The 18760-nt window shown below is 43.6% G+C and overlaps 1 long non-coding RNA gene across 5 annotated transcripts; it reads right to left on the bottom strand.

Moving 5' to 3' along the window:
- Positions 1–1337: 1337 nt before the first annotated feature.
- Positions 1338–14880, bottom strand: LOC143643727 (uncharacterized). Of its 5 annotated transcripts, none has more exons than XR_013156352.1 (7): positions 14828–14880; positions 6706–6875; positions 6334–6573; positions 5599–6254; positions 4992–5038; positions 3732–3827; positions 1338–1851 (listed from the first exon to the last, which is right to left on the bottom strand). It is a non-coding gene; the product is annotated as an uncharacterized LOC143643727 (long non-coding RNA). The 5 variants fall into 5 exon arrangements; XR_013156354.1 differs by lacking the exon at positions 14828–14880 and adding an exon at positions 14785–14809; XR_013156356.1 differs by lacking the exon at positions 14828–14880 and adding an exon at positions 13568–13678.
- Positions 14881–18760: the final 3880 nt, after the last annotated feature.

Raw genomic sequence — 18760 nt, forward strand, 5'->3', positions numbered from 1 at the left:
TTATGCAGCTTTAGTAGATTCTAGGCATATGCAGAGTCCTGGGGACGTTATCAATGGGTCCAACTCTCTGGCCTCAAGGTGCTCATGATTGAACAGGGGGGCAAACTGGTAAAGAAATCCCTGCACTGGAGCATGTTAACATGTGTTTAGGTATAAGGTGAAGAGGGGGGGACTACAGGAGACGAGGCTGGAGAGACTGACAAGGTCTAGATCACAGGAGGTCTTTTTGACCCTGATTCCATTCCTCCATGCCTCGGAGGGTACCAAGACCATTTATGCAGAAAGTGGTAAAGATTTAGGGAGCGCTTTTGTTATCTAATATGGTGTAACAAACCACCCCAAAACTCAGTGGCATAAAATCGCTTGTTATCATGCCACATAGTTCTGTGGTCTGACTGGACTCAGCTGGACAGTTCTGCTGCTTGTCTCTCTCTTGTGTTGCCATCAGTCAGCAGCTGGGGCTGGACTTATCTGGAGGTTCCACTGGGTTAGAACGTGAAAATGGTTTCTTCATGCACATGCCCCACCCGCCCAGCCCTCAGCCCGCCCCCACGCGGTTTCTCTCTCCGTGAGGAATCTCAGCCTCCAGGGCTTCTCCGGTGGTCACCCCCTCCAGCAAGGCAGCTGGACTTCCTACATGGGGGATGGCTTCCAAGAGCATGCAAGTGGAAGCTGCTAGGCCTTCTTAAGGACCAGAATTGACCCAGCATCATTTATTCCACATTCTACTGGTTAGAGCAAGTTACAGGCTCAACCTGTGGGAGGGAATCTTAAAAGGCTATAAAAACCAGGAGTGGTTCATGGGGGCCAGATTTGGAGACCACCTGCTACAGAGGGAAAGCAATGGAGACTTAGCATAGGCCTCAGTTTCTCCCCCAGTAAGTAGGCAGCCTAGAGGCCTGAGGTCCTTCAGCACGCTGGCTTCTGTATTCGGACAGTAATTCAGAGGGGCTAGTGCTTCCTTCCCTCCGTTCTGTTTCCTGGTCTCCCCCCAGACTTCTCCAGGCAGGTCTTCCTGAGCCCTATTTTCCTTGTGATGGAGTTTGAAGGATGGAAGCTCTAACTGGCAGTCAGACAGTGATTGGCATTGGACCCAACTCTTCATTGTGCTGGAAATCCTGCTGCCAATCTAAGGGAAACTGCGTGGGATTGTTTGAAATTGATGGCAAATCTTTTTGCCAAGATTGGCAGGCCCTTCCATCAACAAAACAAGGATGTTCACCCCTGCCCCCCCCCCTTTCAGCCCTGTAACTCATCAGTCCTCTTATTTACCCAGCACCCCCCCCCCCCCCCCCCGTAAGGAATAGTCAAATTGACAGTAGAAAAGGGCTTGATAATGATAATGAAGAGTGTTGAGAAGAGACTAAACTAATTGTAATTACAAATTCTCCAAAACGAACTCTCCTGACTTTCCGGGATAGTGAGATGTCAAAAACAAAAACAAAAGCGGAAAAAAAGCAGTAAAAAAAGAACGACTTCAAGACATTTAGGAATCGATTTTGTTCTGTTCGTAGTTTTGAACCTAAGACATTCAGCTGTTTCTAGCAGAAGGAACACTTAAATCTCCTGGGTCCATCCTCGTTTGGAATATTCAGGGCTGCAGTATTCTCAGGTTTGCCACGGGAGTGATTTTGATGAAGAGAAAGGTGCTTGAGTTCTGAGATGCTGAGAGTCGTCTTTATTTTCCAAATATTTTTCAGAGTTAAGAAGGCCCGTGAGAGAAGTGCACTGCCCTCTGTCGGAGAGAGTTAGCAAAACCGGCCAAGAACAGAAGAAAGCGCGTTCGCTTCAGCTTTCCGGAGAAAGCCGCTTTGGGGTCTTTTGACACAGGTCTCCCCCTTAAAGATGACCCTAAAGAAACAGCAGTAAAAGTGTTCTAGACGCTGACATCGATGAGATTTTCATTTCTACAGTGTATCTGCACATTTTCAGCTTAACCATGAGAAAAATGTCAAAAATCATACAATGCAAGTCTTTGAGAGAGTTATGTGTTAGTAAATATGTTAAGATGGAGAACTGAGAATAGAGCTATTTTATTCCTCGGTTAATTCGACACTGAGATGGCTCATCTAACCTCACGAAGATCCTACATCCTCTGATGCTAAAATTCCTTTGCAAGAGTTTTAGAGAATCAAATTGTCGACTTCTCCTTGAAGGATATGGCGGCTTATTAAACATAAATAATGCCCTTTCCCCAAATATCCATGTCTTTTTTTTTTTTTTTTTTTGTTCTTTCTGTTAGCCAGATCACCTATGGAACATAAAGAAAAGCAAACATGGGCTTTGTCTCTCTCTCTGGGGAATGGTCACATCAGCAAGAATTCGCAAGAATGTTGACTGAAGAGAAGAGGCTATTTTTGTTCTATTCACAGGCAGACAGAGCTGCTCTGAGCAAAAAAGATCCAGCATGTTCTACTTTCACTTCCTCTCAAAACTAGAGCACCATTTTACCTAATGCCTTTCAGGCTTCTACCATTTGGGACTTGGCTTTAAAAATATTTTGAGAGGAATGAAAATGGAGAAAGGGAAACGATTACAGAAAAGAGAAAATTCCAGAGTGTGCAAAGCTTTGACATTTCATATAACAACTGGGAAACGAGTAAAAAAAAAAAAAAGCACTCATCACTTTGACTCAGTAATACCACTTCTTCGAATCTATCCACAGAAATGCTCTTAGAAATACCCAAATTTAGCTTTAAAGATGTCCACTGAAGCACTGCTTGTCACAACAGCAAATTAGAAACAACCAAAATATCCTGAACAGAGAATCGGTGGAATAAATGATGTTACCGCCACACAACGGCATACTAGGCAGCTATTTAAAACAATGAAGAGGTTGTCTCTGTGCTAGTATGGACAGCAAACATGCTAGGTTATTTAGTCATGAGGTGAATGACACAAGTTGCAGAACAGAAGTGCTGTCTGTTTTCCAGTGCTGCCAACAAAATTGGGTGCTTAGGAAAAATTCTTGGACAAGCAGACGCCAATCCGTGAATAGTGACAATCTCTGGAAAGTGGGATTACAAGTGACTTTTCTTAAATTTAATCAATCCACATTGTTTGGCATCTTTAAAATTAGCAGGTACTAATTTTGTTATCAGAAAACAGAATAGACTTTAAAAAAAATAGATGGATATGTTTTTCTTTCAGCAGAAGCAGGTAACAGGTGTTGGGTAAGTAATGCAGAGTGATGGAATAAATAAATTAATATGGAACTGTTTTCCAAGGTGCCCTGAAAAGGTTTTATTTTCCACCAGTTTTTAAAAATACCTATAAGTAAATATATTCCTTTTGAGTAATAGCTCTGATAGATTCCCTTGATACCAGAAATCATTTTTTTTTTCCTGTCTCGTACATCATCAGAAACTAAAGTGATGTGGGATTGGGTGGGGACGGGGGAAAAACCCCAAGGTTTTAACATGAGGGAAAAGGGATTTTCACAAACCACCAAAGTGCTACTTCTCTTGCAGGAAGTACACCCTGGAATTTTTCCAGCTGAATTCTACAACAAAACCCAAGGAAAATGAACATTAATCTTTTATGACCTAAGCCCCCAAACGAACAGGCTTTGAGCTCAACCCTAATTAGGCTGCATCTCAATACAGAGAATCCTTAACGAATAAGGACACTTAACAACACGGATGAGCTCTCTGCTGGGACTGATTTAGAAATGAAGTGGCCGCCCAGGCCACATTCAACTGCTCCTGTGCATTAGGGGCTCCCAACTTTACCTGAAAAATGCATGGTCATCTTGGACAGAAAGCAAATGGAGTTTTCTCCAACTGAAATTCTTGGCCACGCTGCTACCTCCACAGCCATCTGGGGATCTGTGGATAAATGAAAAGAGAAAGGGCAAGAAGCTGGGCTCTTAGAGTGAGTTTCAGTAGATCAAAAAGGTTTCTAGTGTTAGCAGAGCAGCTAACACTGGCTGTGCTCAGAAACAAGATAATCCACATATGTTTTTTTGTGGGAGGCAGAGTAATTTTGCGGAGTCTGAGAGACATGAGTTCAAATCCCAGCTCAGCCACTTATTAGTCCTGTGACCCAGGACAAGTTACCTAGCCTCTCTGAGTCATCATTTCCTCACTTATAAATGGGGGTAACAGTACTGCAAGGCTGGTAGATCAAGTGAGATGAAATCAAAAGCTCTCACAATATTTACTGTGGCTACAACCTCATTAGTCCCACTGTGTCCCCTCCACAGCATTCCCAACCTCATTCTTTCACACAACTTCCTCATTCTCCATTCAAGACTAATAACAACCTTCCAAGAAAAGTGTGATGATATCCATTTTATGGTTAAAGGACCTGAAACTCAGAGGGATGAGGTCACTTGCCCAAGGTGACAAGGCAAGGCCAAGCTAGGATTTAACCTCAGCTCTGTCTAACCCCAAATAACATGCCAACCACAGGATTGTGGGATAACCGGGCTGATGTTAAAGATAGTTGACATCTCAGAATTGCGGGGCTCTGGATCCCAGGACCCTCAGGGAGAAGCTTTTTCATCCCCTCCTGGTGGAAGGTGTTAGGTAGGCACCTTCTTTCCCATGACAGCCAGTCTTTTACATCCAGCCTCAGAAAAGGCACCTGCGTTGGCCATTAGTGCCCCTGGAAGGCTTGTGGGTAACTCACGGCCCTGGGATGCGCCCATACCACCTCAACTTGTCTGCACTCATTGTGCTTTCATTCAAGGCATTCGTTCAACCCACGCATTTTTCTTCCCCATACTCACACAATGGGCTGGTCATTGATCCCCATGAAACAATTGTTCCAATATCCTCCCCAGTCTTACTCATGAGCTACTCCTTCCCCAACCCTACTCTTAGATTCATTGAAGTGGATACTGGCTTCCTCATACATCCTCTGATGCCACTTATTTGGCTTATAACAAATCTACACCCACCCCACCCCCAGCCCTACTGCCTGACACTTGTCCAGCATCTCCCTGCTGCCCAAGAATGCCTCATCCTATTACCATAATTAACTAGTACCTTGCTAGAAAGCTGAGCCAGAATCAGAACTCTCGGGTGAAGAAGATCTGCCAAGGGTTACAATGCATGAGAATTGGAGTAGATAGAACTTGGCACTTGAAACCTCTTCCCTCCACATAGAACTTTATTCTAGAAACTCATTAACTCTGATCAGGACGGGCATGTCTAGAAGAAGCTGGCGTCCAAGAATCCATCTGAGATCTGCAATTCTGCTCGTTTCAACTGTCAGTTCACGAATGTGTCCTCCTCTTCTTGCCATCATTTGTTACTTTACACAATATTCTGATTATTTCTTACAATCTATTGTAATATATTTATATTAGCCAACACTTCGTGCACTTACTATGTGCCTGACACTGTGCTAAATATTTTTTAACAATTTTATTTTTTCTTTATTTTTTTATTTTTTTACATGGGCAGGCACCGGGAATCGAACCCGGGTCCTCTGGCATGGCAGGCGAGCATTCTTGCCCGCTGAGCCACCGTGGCCTGCCCTGTGCTAAATATTTTGAATATCATCTAAGCCTCACAAACAACTCTGAGGAAGGTCCTATGGGCATCCCCATTTTATGGGGCATTAAGAATCACAGGTGCCCGTCATACATACTGATGTTTGAGAACCTCTGGCCTCAGCACTGGGAGAAGTCCAGAAGCGGAGAGGTGACATCCAGATGAGAAATGTCCCCACTTGAGCTGAGTCTTGGAGGATAGATTGGTTGTGAACAGGACTAGATAAAGGAGGAAATCTGTCTCGGCATAGGGAACAGTGTGAGAGAAATCAAATACGGAAAATACATAGACCAGCACGGAACACGGCGCCTGGCATTCAGGTACTCAAAATGCTTGTTAAATTGAAATCTGTTCAATTGCTAGTTGGGCTGCAGCAAACGGGTCTTGTACAATCATATGCAATCTAGGAACAGTTACATGAAGGGGGAGAGAAGGGGGAGAGAGCTCCAGTCATTTATCTGACCCCTGATAAGGTTACACTCATGGTTCCCACTTTACAGATAAGAGAACAGAGGCCCAGAAAGGTAACTTGCCTAAGAATATTCAAAAAGCTCGAAAGTGGTGGAATCTGTATTTGGTCCCAGCTCTGCCTGGCTGCACAGCCCTGGTCCATCTTCCATACGAGCTGATGAAGGGGAAACTGCCTCCTGCCTCCAGCCTCCAGGAGCTCCCTTCTGGGCTGACACTAAGTCCAGCTCAGACCGGCCCCGGGTGGTCACACTGGTCTTCTTTAAGAAACGACTGCTTTCCACCCTGTCGGCATTTTCTGAGTGAGGTGCAGCAAGGTCAAGGTTCTAGGTGCCCCTCACGGCCTGGGAGAAGGCCCGCATACCTTTCAGCAGGTGAGGAAGCGCCCAGGTAGGAGCACAGCTGAAATCAGCAGGAAAGGCTGCGTCGCTCCTGGCAAAGCTGCAGAGGGGGCCTCCAGTGAGATCACCTCCCCCCCATTCCCGGCTGCTGGTCCAACATCTGCTCCCAACATATTGGCCAGCGAGTATTTCAGATCCACACCTCCAAATCCAAATGGGCTCGTGTCATGAACTCTATACACCCTGCTAGAAATTACTGAGGTCTGAAAAAGAAAATGAAGTGTTCATGCAGGCACACATGGGCCAGTGACCTGAAACATTCTGTGCCAGCCCAAGGTTTAGGCTCACACTGAGGGACCCTGATGGGCTCCCACCCATCTCTGGGCCCACCTCACCTTCATCAAGGGTCTTGTGCAAAAGGATTCATCTTTGCTTTCAATTTACTGCTTCACGAAAGGTCTATACATGTAGAAGCTGGTCTTTGCACGCTGGCCACACACTGCTTTGTTTTTGTGTATTAGCAGATAGGTTGAAATTTCAATCCGGTTTTCAAGCTTTGCATTTCCTGTTATAGAGGGATGAATGATCGAAGTAAGCTAAGGGGCAGCGGGTCTCAGCCCAGGCTGCACATAAGGGTCATCTCAGCAGCTGTAAAACTACCAGCAACTTAGCCTCAGTGGGAAGCTCTGAATGTGGGGTCCCCTGCAATGGTATCTTTTCAAAGGTCCCCACTTGATTCCCATCCACAGGAGCACTGAGGCCCCTGCAGCGGAATACATTCTTTGAGACTGATACAAGGGGATTAATAGACAAGGTGGGAATAGGGTCAGAGTTAGGCAAAGGATAAAGAACATCAGCTTCACATCAGAGAGTTCCAGGTAAACTCTCAACTCTTACACTTTCTAACGTGTAACTCTGGACAAGGCACAGAAGCTTCCTAAGCCTGTTTCCTCATCTGTCAGTCGGGGTTAACGATATCTGATTGGTCTCTAGGAAAGCTTAATCAGAAAATATTGGCAAAGTGCTTTGGATAGCGCTTGGCCCACAGTAGGCATTCAGCAAACGGTAAGACTGCTTGCTAAATGTTACAACGTACACACATACGTGCACTCACACTCATACACACATTCACTCACACACTCACATGCACACACATATAGAGAAGACTGGGACATCGCACATCAAAAATATTAACACCTGTGGGGAAGTATTTCAAATGAATTTTTTTCTTTTTTTCTTTCTTCTTTAAACTATATGCTTGACAATGACTTTGTTTCCTTCTAATAAAATCAATAAAGCCTCTTTTTATAGAAATGATAATAAGGAAAATAAAGGACAGAAATCATGGTGCAAAATAGTGTTTGCAGTATAAATGTAACTTTTTTTAACAGAAAAAAAAAAAAGGCAATAAAATACCTAGAAGGAAATATAACAAAACGTTAAGGCTGGTGCCTAACCTTTTGTGTTCTCCAACTTCTCTTGTAATGAAAAGGTATTAGTTTTATAATTGAGAAAAAAGAATGTTGTTTGCTTGGGGTTCTACCCCCCCACCCCCACCTCTGAGTCCCGGGGTCTCCTGATGCACAGCCTTTCCCTGGGCCTCCCTGGCTCTGCCAAGCCCGGGCCGGCGCACCCTTCCCCGCCACAAGGGTGCCCAGGCGGGCAAACACCACGCAGCCATGATGGGCTGGTTCGCGCTGCATCTGGCCTTGCCCTAGGTTCCTTCCAAGGCCCGAGAAAGGGCGCGATGCCCTCGTTAGCTCGGGTGGTGACAGCAACCTTGCACAGGATCAAGCAGAATCAGTTGGCAAAGGATACCCAGCAGCAGGGGGAAGGCCGCTGCCACTGAGGTAGGTCCCTCAGCCCCAACTGCACCCCAGGTGCATAGAGGATGGGCGGACTCCCGGGCTGGCAGTGCAGCTTCCTGAACACGGATCCCAGCCTCCCTTGTGGATTTTGTCCCATCTGCATTGCTTTTAATGTATTATTTTTAAATGACTTGCATTTTAGAAGCTTATCTTAAATGTACTGTCCAAGGAAATTTGGCAGTTACCATAAACAGAAAACCAGTCACACTTGCTTACCGTAAATGCAAGTTTAATCATAAAGACCATTAGACGTCCAAAGAAGTTATTAAATTCTACCTGGTCCCCAGAGGGCTGAGCCTGAAGCCCACTTTCTCTTTGAGAGTGTTAAAGATAAATGGAGACTTGCTCTTGGATAATCCAAAGGCTTGAAAGAGAATTCGAACAGGGAATAACTCTCTCACTGTATGATTCATGGTTACTTAATGCCTGGAAGCTGCTTACCCCTTGTGCCAGTTTGAAGCTATTATGTACCCCAGAAAAGCCACATCCTTTAATCCTCATTCAATATTGCTGGGTGGGAGCTTTTTGATCACTTCCATGGACATGTGGCCCACCCAATTGTGGGTGGTAACTTTTGATTAGGTGGTTTCCATGGAGATGTGTCTCATCCGTTCAAGGTGGGGTTGCTTACTGGAGCCCTTTAAGAGGGAATCATTCTGGAAAAAGCTTTAGAGCCAATAGAATGGACACAGCCGGGGGGGGGGGGGGGGAGGCATTGAAGAGAAAGCTGGCAGATGTCACCATGTGCCCTGCCAGCTGAGAGAGAAACCCCAAAGTCACTGACCTTCTTGAGCCAAGATACTTTTCCCTGGACACCTTAGATTGAACATTTGTATAGTCTTATCTTAATCTGGATATTTTCATGGTCTCAGAAACTGTAAACTGGCAACTTAATAAATTCCCCTTTCTCAAAACCGTTCCTTTTCTGGTATATTGCATTCTGGAAACTTTTACCACCTGCCACTGAATTATGTACTCCACGTTTTGGAAAACGAAGCCTTAGAGTAGGATCCTTCATGGGAGAACAGCTGCATTTCTGTAGACACGGGCAGGAAAGCCCCAGGAAGAGCAAAAAGAAGCTCAAATCAGTCATTGCAAACTCGCCCTGAGCTCTGCCAGTGCTTTAAGCAATGTGTCTTCACCAGGAACTTCTGAAAACCATGAGTAGAAGGGCAGAAGAGCTGTTTCCTCGCCATCCATGGCACTGCAGGCAAAGCTGAAATCCCAGCAGCTTTGTGGGAACAGTCATTTCTGGCATGCTCACCACTCTCTAATTGATGCCCCCCAAAGTGAGCTGTTATCTTATTGCCACTTGGTAAATATTATGATAAGTTGTGGTTTTTGTTGCCGCAGAAGTATAAATGTTAACTTTTTTTTGCTTATGAGAGAGGTGGCCAGGAAATCTCAGTGGCGAGAGCATGAAAGCAATTACATTCTTGTTATTTGGAGGTTTGGCCAGATGTCAAGCATGTTTATAGCCAAACCACTACTTTAGTGGTGTTTCGTCCCCCCAAGTAACCCAAAAATTAATGTACCAGAAGGAAATAATACATTTGTATAGCATGTTTAGGCTCTGCTCTTAGAGGGAATACCATGGAAATTCTTTGATCAATAAGACGAAACAGAGCATTTCAGGAGTTTCTACAGGAGTAAAGGAGTATTTTTGAAATTATTTATATTAAGAAACATTATATGCAGCATAAAAATTCCGATTTTAACCACTTTCAAGTACTCCGTTCAGTGGTATTGATTACGTTCACAATGTTATGCTGCCATCACCACCCACCCTTTACCAAATTTTTCTATCACCCCAAGTAGAAACTCTGTACCCACTACAGGGAGTATTTTTTGACTCTGGTTAATGTCTTTCTTTAGTTAATGTTGCTTCTGAAATGGTAAGATGCTCAGAAAAAAAAATGAGAAAATAATACATATCTTCATACCAAAACCTAATCACTTCTTGCTGGTATCAGCAAGAATAAACTGTTCCCAAATTCAGTTTGACAAAATGAAATAAGAATCCTCCCTCTGCCGACCCCAGAAGGTTCTGCTTATTTGAATACATTTTCTTCTTCTTCTTCTTCTTCTTTTGGCATGGGCAGGCTCCAGGAATTGATCCGGGTCTCCGGCAGGGCAGGTGAGAACTCTGCCATTGAGCTACTGCCTCGCCGCCCTTGAATCCATTTGGACGAGGGTGCTGGGCTGAGCCTACCGGAAAAGAACTGACTGTGTGGTTCTGGAAATAACCCAGGTGACAGGCAGCTCCAGGTGTGGGAACCTCACTACTTTGGATGAAATTGCCTTTACACCAAACAAGGCCCAAAGCTTAACTCAGGTTGCTGGGTCTGCTTCTCTCATATAGGATTTGGTAACTCGGCCACAATCAGCCACATTTGCCACGTTGAGCTCAAAGACCTGCTTCGCATTTTAAAAGTATGATGCCTACTTTAAAACAAGGACAGTGGCTAAGTTCACCAAGTTGTATGCACAGAAATGTCCTTTCCTTTGCTTTTTCTTAATAACAAGTTTTTTGAAACAATGAAAATCTAAGAGATTGATTGAATATTCTGCTGCTGTTAAAAAGATAGGTCTTTATTTATTAACAATGAAAGGTGTTCACCAGAGGGGGAAAAAGTACTTTACAAAATAGTGTACATCTTATCTATCTATTACCATCTATATCTATGTCTTTATCTATCTCTATTCATAGCCTAATAAATAAACTAATTTCCAATTTATATTAAAATACATATAGTTTCATATATTTGCATATGCTTAAAGGTTCCAGAAGAATTATACGAACCAATCCGGGTGGCGGGGTGGGTGTGGGAAGTTGGATTATGGAGGAATTTTCACTTTCTTTGTATTGCTTGAAAATTTTTTTTTTACAATGTACTATGTATTATCAAAAAAATTTACATTAAATGAATTCTTAAAAGAACAAAATGAAAAGGAGTCTTTCAAAGGAGTCTTTCATGTGCCATCTTCCATTCCATTAACTGAGAAGTCACGAAAGATGAAAAGAAACAGTGAGATCATATCAGGCCGAGGTTCTTTGCTTTAGCCTTTAGCTCCTATTGTCACATCAAATGCTGCTTTGTTTAATGTAAAACTTTGGTCTTTGGTTGTTCAACCATCTGATGAATATACATGAGAAACTCAGGCCCAAAAATACTTCCTAATTTGTGGCTGCCAAGGATGGCATCAGAGAGACCATCAACTCAGTCTCTGGCTTGATGGACTCCATCAAGAACTAACTGATTCAAAGAAGCACAGGTGTACCTAAAAGCCCTCTCCCGGTACAGCTATTAGTCTCTGGGGTGTCCTGAACATTGAATAAGAGCTGTCATTTATTAGGCATTGGCCACATTCCAAATACTGCGCTATGCTATGTGCATCACCTCTTACCTTCGCAGAGGCAGAGATTATTGTTACCATTTTAGAGATGAAGAAACTGAGGCCCAGGGTGCTTAAGTAACTTGCCTAAAGTCACAGGTTAGTAAATGGCAAATGTATGCCTGTCTGCCTCCATTTCCCAATTTCTAGGCTATCTGATACAATGAGGCAAGTCCTGGAAAGCTAATATCCCTTTGAACATCTATAATGTACCCAGAGACTTGCTTATTCACCTGCTGAATCTGGCCTACCAGTAATTTTCCCTCCTGGTTTGTACAAATTGCTGTAGCAATCCAGATGCATGTGTCCTGTTGTTCTCCGACATTTAGTTATTACAGCCTTGGATAGTTTTTAACTAAGGCAGCAAAATCCTTTCCCAAATGAGTTCACTTCAGGGGGAAAGTAATCTATTTTTAAGGAATAACTATAACTTGCCAAAGGCAGGCATATTATGTTTTGCTAAATTCATGTTTTCCTGTGCCAACCAATAGATGAGCATAAAGACTTTCATAATATCCATTTTGGTGATTTGCTAGTGATATCATTATGATATAATATCCCCTTGGCAGTGGAGGAATAATTTACAGATCCTGGGGAACTTTAATGACAGTGCTTACAGGATAAACCATGCAAAATTTTTTCTAGTTTAAAATTTTAAATTCTCTATAAACTAAAATCAAAGGATCATGCAGTAAGAATTTTGATGATCTCCTCAGCATTCATTGCTCCCCTCCCCACTGGGTTGCAGCCTTGTGGTTTGTGGACTTGGCTTCTAGCTGCAGGGGTGGATTCTGAGTAGCCCAAACCAACCCCCAGAGCGACCCTTCCCCTGGCCAGAGTCTGGTTTAGAAACTCAGGTCTAAGTCAATCAGAACGCGGCATTCTCCTGGCTGCTGGAATTGGTTGGGGGAAGAAACAGGTGATCGAACTTGGGCCAATGAGACATGAATGGAAGTGGATGGCGGTATCTGGGAAAAGTTTTCTTGCTGTTAAGAGAGAACCACAGGAGAGGCCAGTCTTTCTGTTCCCTGACATTGTCTTGCTTGGAATGTGTGGCCAGGAATAATTACATCTCCCTCAATATCACGCTGAGTATGATACTGATATTCAAAGGAGGACAGAGGTAAGAGAATTTCTAGAAAATCAATCACGGTTGAGTTACAGCTGAAATTTGTTACAAGCCAACAAGTTTTCTCATTGCAAAGCCATTTTGAGATTCTGTCACCATAACCAAAGCATCCTAACCAACAGGGGCCACAACCAACCCCTTGATGTCATTCCAACACTATCATGACACTTCACAAAAGCTTCCATAAAGACCTCCTCTCCAGAGAACAGAGCTCCAATTCCATGAACTAAGAAACTAAGACCCAAACCAAAAAGGGCAAATGACTTAAATATAGCCAGAAACGTGGTCATATCTGGGCTTCAGCCTTCATGCTTTCTCCATGAGGTTGATCATGTCACAACCACCAAATATATCCATATATGGTTTCTAAAGTGTTGGCAGCCCACTCATAAGAGAGTGTGCACTGATCTGCTGATGCAGCTGAACCTCGACTGAAGCCAAAAATCATGCAACCCAGGGCCTACCGATGAAAATGAATTATAATCCTGAAACCTTACTTCAGGGGACAAATATAAGGTAATGTCCTTTTTGCAGATATTGGTAGAATGACCTACATTAAAGTATTTCTCTCTTTCATTTGGTAATATACATGTACCAACGTCAAATCCCTGCTTCAAAGCCATTCTTACCAATGGGATCTGAGTAGAAGTAATAGGCAGGAATTTCAGATCACATCTTTAAATGCAAGCTGCTAAAATAGTAATAATTATTGAGTCTGGATAATGGGTATATGGGGGTTAATTTTTTTCTATTTTTGTACGTCTGAAATTTTTCAAAGTGATTTTTTTAAATAAGAAGCAGCTTATCTTCTACTTCTTCTTCCGCCTTCCTGCCCACTGGAATAGGGTTGTGGTTATGAGCTACCTTAATCATATGGCCCAGAGAGAGACCCTTGGAGATAACGAAGCAACCAAACAGAAGGAACCTGGAACCTCAGAAGACCTTGACGGAAAAGCCATCTCCCTGGACCACCTGGGAAATTTAGAATTTTGCCGAAGAGTTAAAAATATGTTCTATCTTTTTAAGATACTATTATTTAAGTCTCTATTAATGCTGCAAGATGGATATTTTAACTAATCAAATTTTTTCAAATGTCAACAGCTTAGGGGTACAAAGAAGATTTCCTATGAACAGTGCCCAAATCTGTGTTGCCCCCACTTGTTGTCACAGGACTTTGGTCCACAATTATCCCTGAGATTCTGCAGAAGCATCTCACATACTTACAAAAACGATGCTCAGCTATCTCATCAGTAACCCCGTGATGCCTACTATATTTCTTACCAGTCCCCCTGCTCCTGACTCTTTCTACTCTTTCCCCATATGCATCTTATGAGAACCATCCTTGTAGCCACAGCTGAGACACAGCCCAGAGCTGTATGGGGTTCTGTTGCAAAATAGGAGAGAAAATCTCTCTTCCTCTTATGTGTCAAATTCTATTAGGGGGTCTCCCAGCAGTGCTGCCTGTACCCCAGTGCACAAAAGAGAGTGTTTACTTTTAGCCTTGCTGTTCTCCTTGATTCTAAGGCATGTACTCAGTAGGGCACAAAAGTCAAAGCCAGTTGAGAGATACCTCCATGCTTTACCTATCATTGCCCCTTCCTTCTGATGCTCAAGACCTTGCCATGGTTTGTCTGTCCCTCTCCTTCTTCTCTAGGATACATTCCCTAACAGGAAGGTAACTCATTTCTCTTACAAAAAGAACTCTGGCAGGGCCCATCCCCCCATCTCACTAGGCATAGCCAGAATACCTGCTGTTGTACAGCAATTACAAACACCACAATAGAATGTCCTCACAGCAGAAGAATAAGCAGGAATCAAACAAGGTTTGTATGTCTGAAAAGGATGCTCCCTGAATACCAGTCCCAGGTGATGCTCCAAGAAAGAAGGTTCTATGGTCAAATCACTTTGGAAAGCACAAATACGGTACGCCCTCTCCTCCCACACCCACCAGCCCTTCATAGTGCACATTAGCACATTAAAAGCACGAGAGGCCCTGCAATAAAACTTATCTTTGCTTAACTTGATATTTCTCAGGCACACGTGACCAAAGACCCTTTCCCTCCACCCCACCACCTACTAACATTCCCGGAAACACCCTTGGGAAGAACCCCAACACCTACTAACATTCCCGGAAACACCCTTGGGAAGATGGCGACGGTGTTTCTAGAGCATTCACCTCACTCAACTTCCGGCGCTGTGATTTCTGGGACGGGGTGTGGGTGTGCGCATGCGCAGTTAGGCTGTCGGTGGTTGGTTTCGGTAGCAGCTTTAATGTGACAGCTCTGAATATTGTATTCCTTTCCAAGGGGAGGAGGATGCGAGCAGGTCCCACGGCTAAGAAACAGACTGAAATATTTTCCCCCACAGCCTGCCAGAGTTTCACTACCAAGGAAGTTGCCAGGGTAAGCTTTGGCACAGGCCGCCCATCAGACAGAATTGCTCCTTTTTGGAACTGAGGAATTCACACCCACTCTGGGGCTGGCTTGGGCACATGCCTCTCCCAGCTGGTTCCTTTGGAGGAATCACAGCTTCCAGAATGTTTGAGTGCTTTCAAAAGTACAAGATTCTCAGAGACACAAGGGAAGCTGTCCTTGAAGCAATGCAAAATCCGTATCAAAAGCACTCCTTTTAAGAGAGAAAACAAAGCTCCTGAACCTCAAAGCTCTCGTGGAAGAGGCTGTTGAAGCCAGAAATTGCAGGAGCATCTTGCAAGAAAAATGTTCGCAATTTACATGCCTGTGTTTGGCCACGAAATATGAATGTTCTGCTAAACAATAGAGGGGCAAGGGTTTTTCTGGTCAGAAAGAATGATGCAAAGAGCAAGGCAAAGGCTGGCAAAGGCAAATGCTTTGTCTCGTGGGTATAATAGATCTCCCAAGACATGAGATTCTAAAGAAAGCTTAATTAAATTTAATGGACAAACCTCTCGGTGCTAGGAGGCGTTTTAATGTGGTATTTCAGTCTGGGTGGACAAAAATCAGTCTTCCTCGCCTCACTGCTCTCTTCTCTAAATGCGACAAACTTCCTGATTAGCGCCATAACTCTCAGGTCTGCCCAGTGCCCTCCTATCTACCGATAACCTCGACAGGACACCTGAGGGTGGCGTCTTGCTGAATCCGCAGGGACAGAGGCAGAAGGGAGCTTCCCTAATGAAGGAGAGCAGAGACTTTACCACTCAGGTGCCAATCCCCAATGCCCAGCACTGGGCCTGATACAAAGGCTATTTGATGAATAAATGAAAGAAAAAGACAGACAGATGGAGGGAGGAAAGAGAGAGGAGGGTAAGGGAGAGATGAAAGCAAGTAAAGAGAAAGAAGTGAAGGAAGAAAGGAAGAGAGGGAGAAAAAGAGCAAGAAGGAGAGAGAGAAAGAGGGAGAAAGGGAAGAAAAGAAGGGAGGAAGGGTGGAAATAAGAGGAAAAAGTCATGGGTTAAGAAGAGCTATGTAGCTAGAGAAAGTCTCAGGCAAAGGCCATTGAGAGAGCAGGAAGGTGAGGGTGTGTTTAGCGGAAGTGACCACTAACAGAGCCCTCAATACCATTTTCATCAGGTAGAACTTTTTCCCATCCCCAACCTACCACCACCCCTTCCAGCAGCCTCCGTGACTTGGGAGAAATCTAACCTGCTTCCTGGTGGACCTGAATCCCATCCTCTTGTGAGTGATTTGTTCAGGAATTGTGAGATCCAAAGTGGGTAGGTGGAAGGCAAAGAAAGTTTGCTAGGGGTTTCTGGGTGTTTCCCTGCTGTTCTGGGAGAGTGCCCTAAAGTGACTCTTCCTTCCTGCCACTATCCTCCTACTGGCCAGAGGACGAGGTCCATATCTGGAGGAGAATAGAGTTCAGGAGACTCATAGGAGGTAGAGATCACTGCGTGAAATCTACCCAAAGTCCACCTGAACCCTGGACTTCTGGTTATGGGCATCAATGAACAACTTTATTATTCTAAGCAGGGTTGGATTTTCTGTTACCTGCAGCCAAAAGCGCCACAACTGGTCTACCTTCAGTGATGACTGTGCATTGAACACACAGACAAGAAGCAGTCTGTTCTCCAACACAGGATGGAAGTAGGACGGGGGGAATGGAGGAAGTCAGAAATCATGACTAGATTAGCAGTGATAGATGCTTCCACCCTAAGCCCACCGCTCCGAACCTGCCAGACCCTGCGATGGGCTTTCATTGGCCAAGTTTCACCCTTTTATAGACTGGTTCTCACAGAAAGGGACTTGGAAAAGGTCTGCAAAGCCCTATTCCTAGCTCTACTTCGAGCAGATGGTGTGAACTTGAGCAAGACACAACTTTTCTGAGCCTCAATCAGCTCATGACTAAAATGAAGGTTAAAATAGATTCCTATCTTTTACATTCCTCACAGAATTGCTGGGAAGATCAAATAGAAAGTAGTTATGAAGGACTGAAATGCTCTATACAGATGGTATTATCTTTATCTGATCTGTTTTTAATTTCTGTCTTGCTAGACTGTACATTGGACAATGCTAATATATGATAGCTCTAAGGTCAAATTTAACTTTATCTTACAGTATTGACTCCAATCCAACCTTTATGATTATTTATTATTTCTACTTGCTACTTCCAAAGGGCTTGGGGATAGTTTATAATAAAGGGCCCAATACAATAGAACAATAAAATAAGGGTGCAAAGACAACAGTCAGGTATGGAAGGTGGGGAATCATTGTATCAGAAAACCCAAATGAAGAGCTACTGTAATTGAGCCTGAAAACTTATTTTTTGAGCTTTCTGACAACCAAAGCAAAAAGGGGGACTTATTTTTCAAGCTAATATCTTGGAAAGCACTACATCACTGTACTAGGCACCATGACATTTACCAAATTTACAAAATGACTCCTGTGCTCAAAGAGTTTATAAGGTAAGAAGGAAAAATTCCATCAAGACAGTATAAAGTAATACAGGTATTATTAGTTAACACCTAAAGAAAATGCATAGGAGCAGAGAGGGATGAGGCATTAATTCTAGCTTTGAGGAAAGTTTCAATGGAAGAAGGGTACATGAAGTGGGTCTTACATGGGGTTGGAATCTGACAATGGGAAGTTGGTAGAAGGACACACTGGCATAAGCCTACACACACACACACACACACATACATACCACATTTTAAAAAGGGACAAGTAATGTACTAGCTTTGCAGTGTACTAGGGTATGGGGAGGGGGATGTGCACATGCCCACACAAGTCCATATATATTGGATAGAGGAAGAAATAACGTTAGTGAAGGAGACTGCTGTCAGTTATGACAGCCCTTGAATTCCATGTCAGGATTCTGTAGGAAATGTGGAAAAGTCACTGAGAGCTTTCAGTAGGAAAGTGACATGATCGTAGTTGTTCTCCAAATAATACATTTTGGTGCCGTTTTCCCACCCCAGAGATCAAAATTGAAAGTGTGGTTCTGCTGTGAGCTAATACATTTCCATCAGAAACTTATCCTTCCCCTGTGCCATTCTGTGTTCACTTGACAATTTTTCATTACATTGATTCTAAGTCAGTTATTCCCAGAGAAAAGGCAGAAATTCATCATCTTTCCTTTTATGATTTTCTCTTCTGTCATCAAACACATCAGCAGGGATGAATTTTATCATAATTCAATTCCCGCCTTCCACCCACCTTAATTACATGCGTTTCCACTTGGTAATAATTCACCGGAGTATTCAAGAAGATACGGAAGTTCAACTTTTCTTCGCCTTGGAAACTCTTTTGGGAGAATTCCTACAGCAATGCATAGGATGGGAAGTTGGCTCTCACTGCCTTTCCATGAGCAAAAGAAATACTTTGTGGCCTGAGGGCTCAGAATCTATCCATGGAATCATGGGATTCAGCATGGGAGGAGGTTTTAGGGACCATTCTTTGGGAGACAATGAAGAGAAGGAGGAATGATAGTGATTTCTTGCCAGCAACATGCACCAAGAACTTTGTTTTCTCTTAACTCCAGTCATTGCTAATAAGGAGTAAATGAGTTGAAGTCTGTTGGTCACTCAGGTGTGCTGAAATTTCCCATGAATACCGAGCCCATCACTCCTTAACTGAAGGCACT

This window comes from Tamandua tetradactyla, chromosome 8, assembly GCF_023851605.1.
Source record: "Tamandua tetradactyla isolate mTamTet1 chromosome 8, mTamTet1.pri, whole genome shotgun sequence".
NCBI classification, from domain to species: Eukaryota; Metazoa; Chordata; class Mammalia; order Pilosa; family Myrmecophagidae; genus Tamandua; species Tamandua tetradactyla.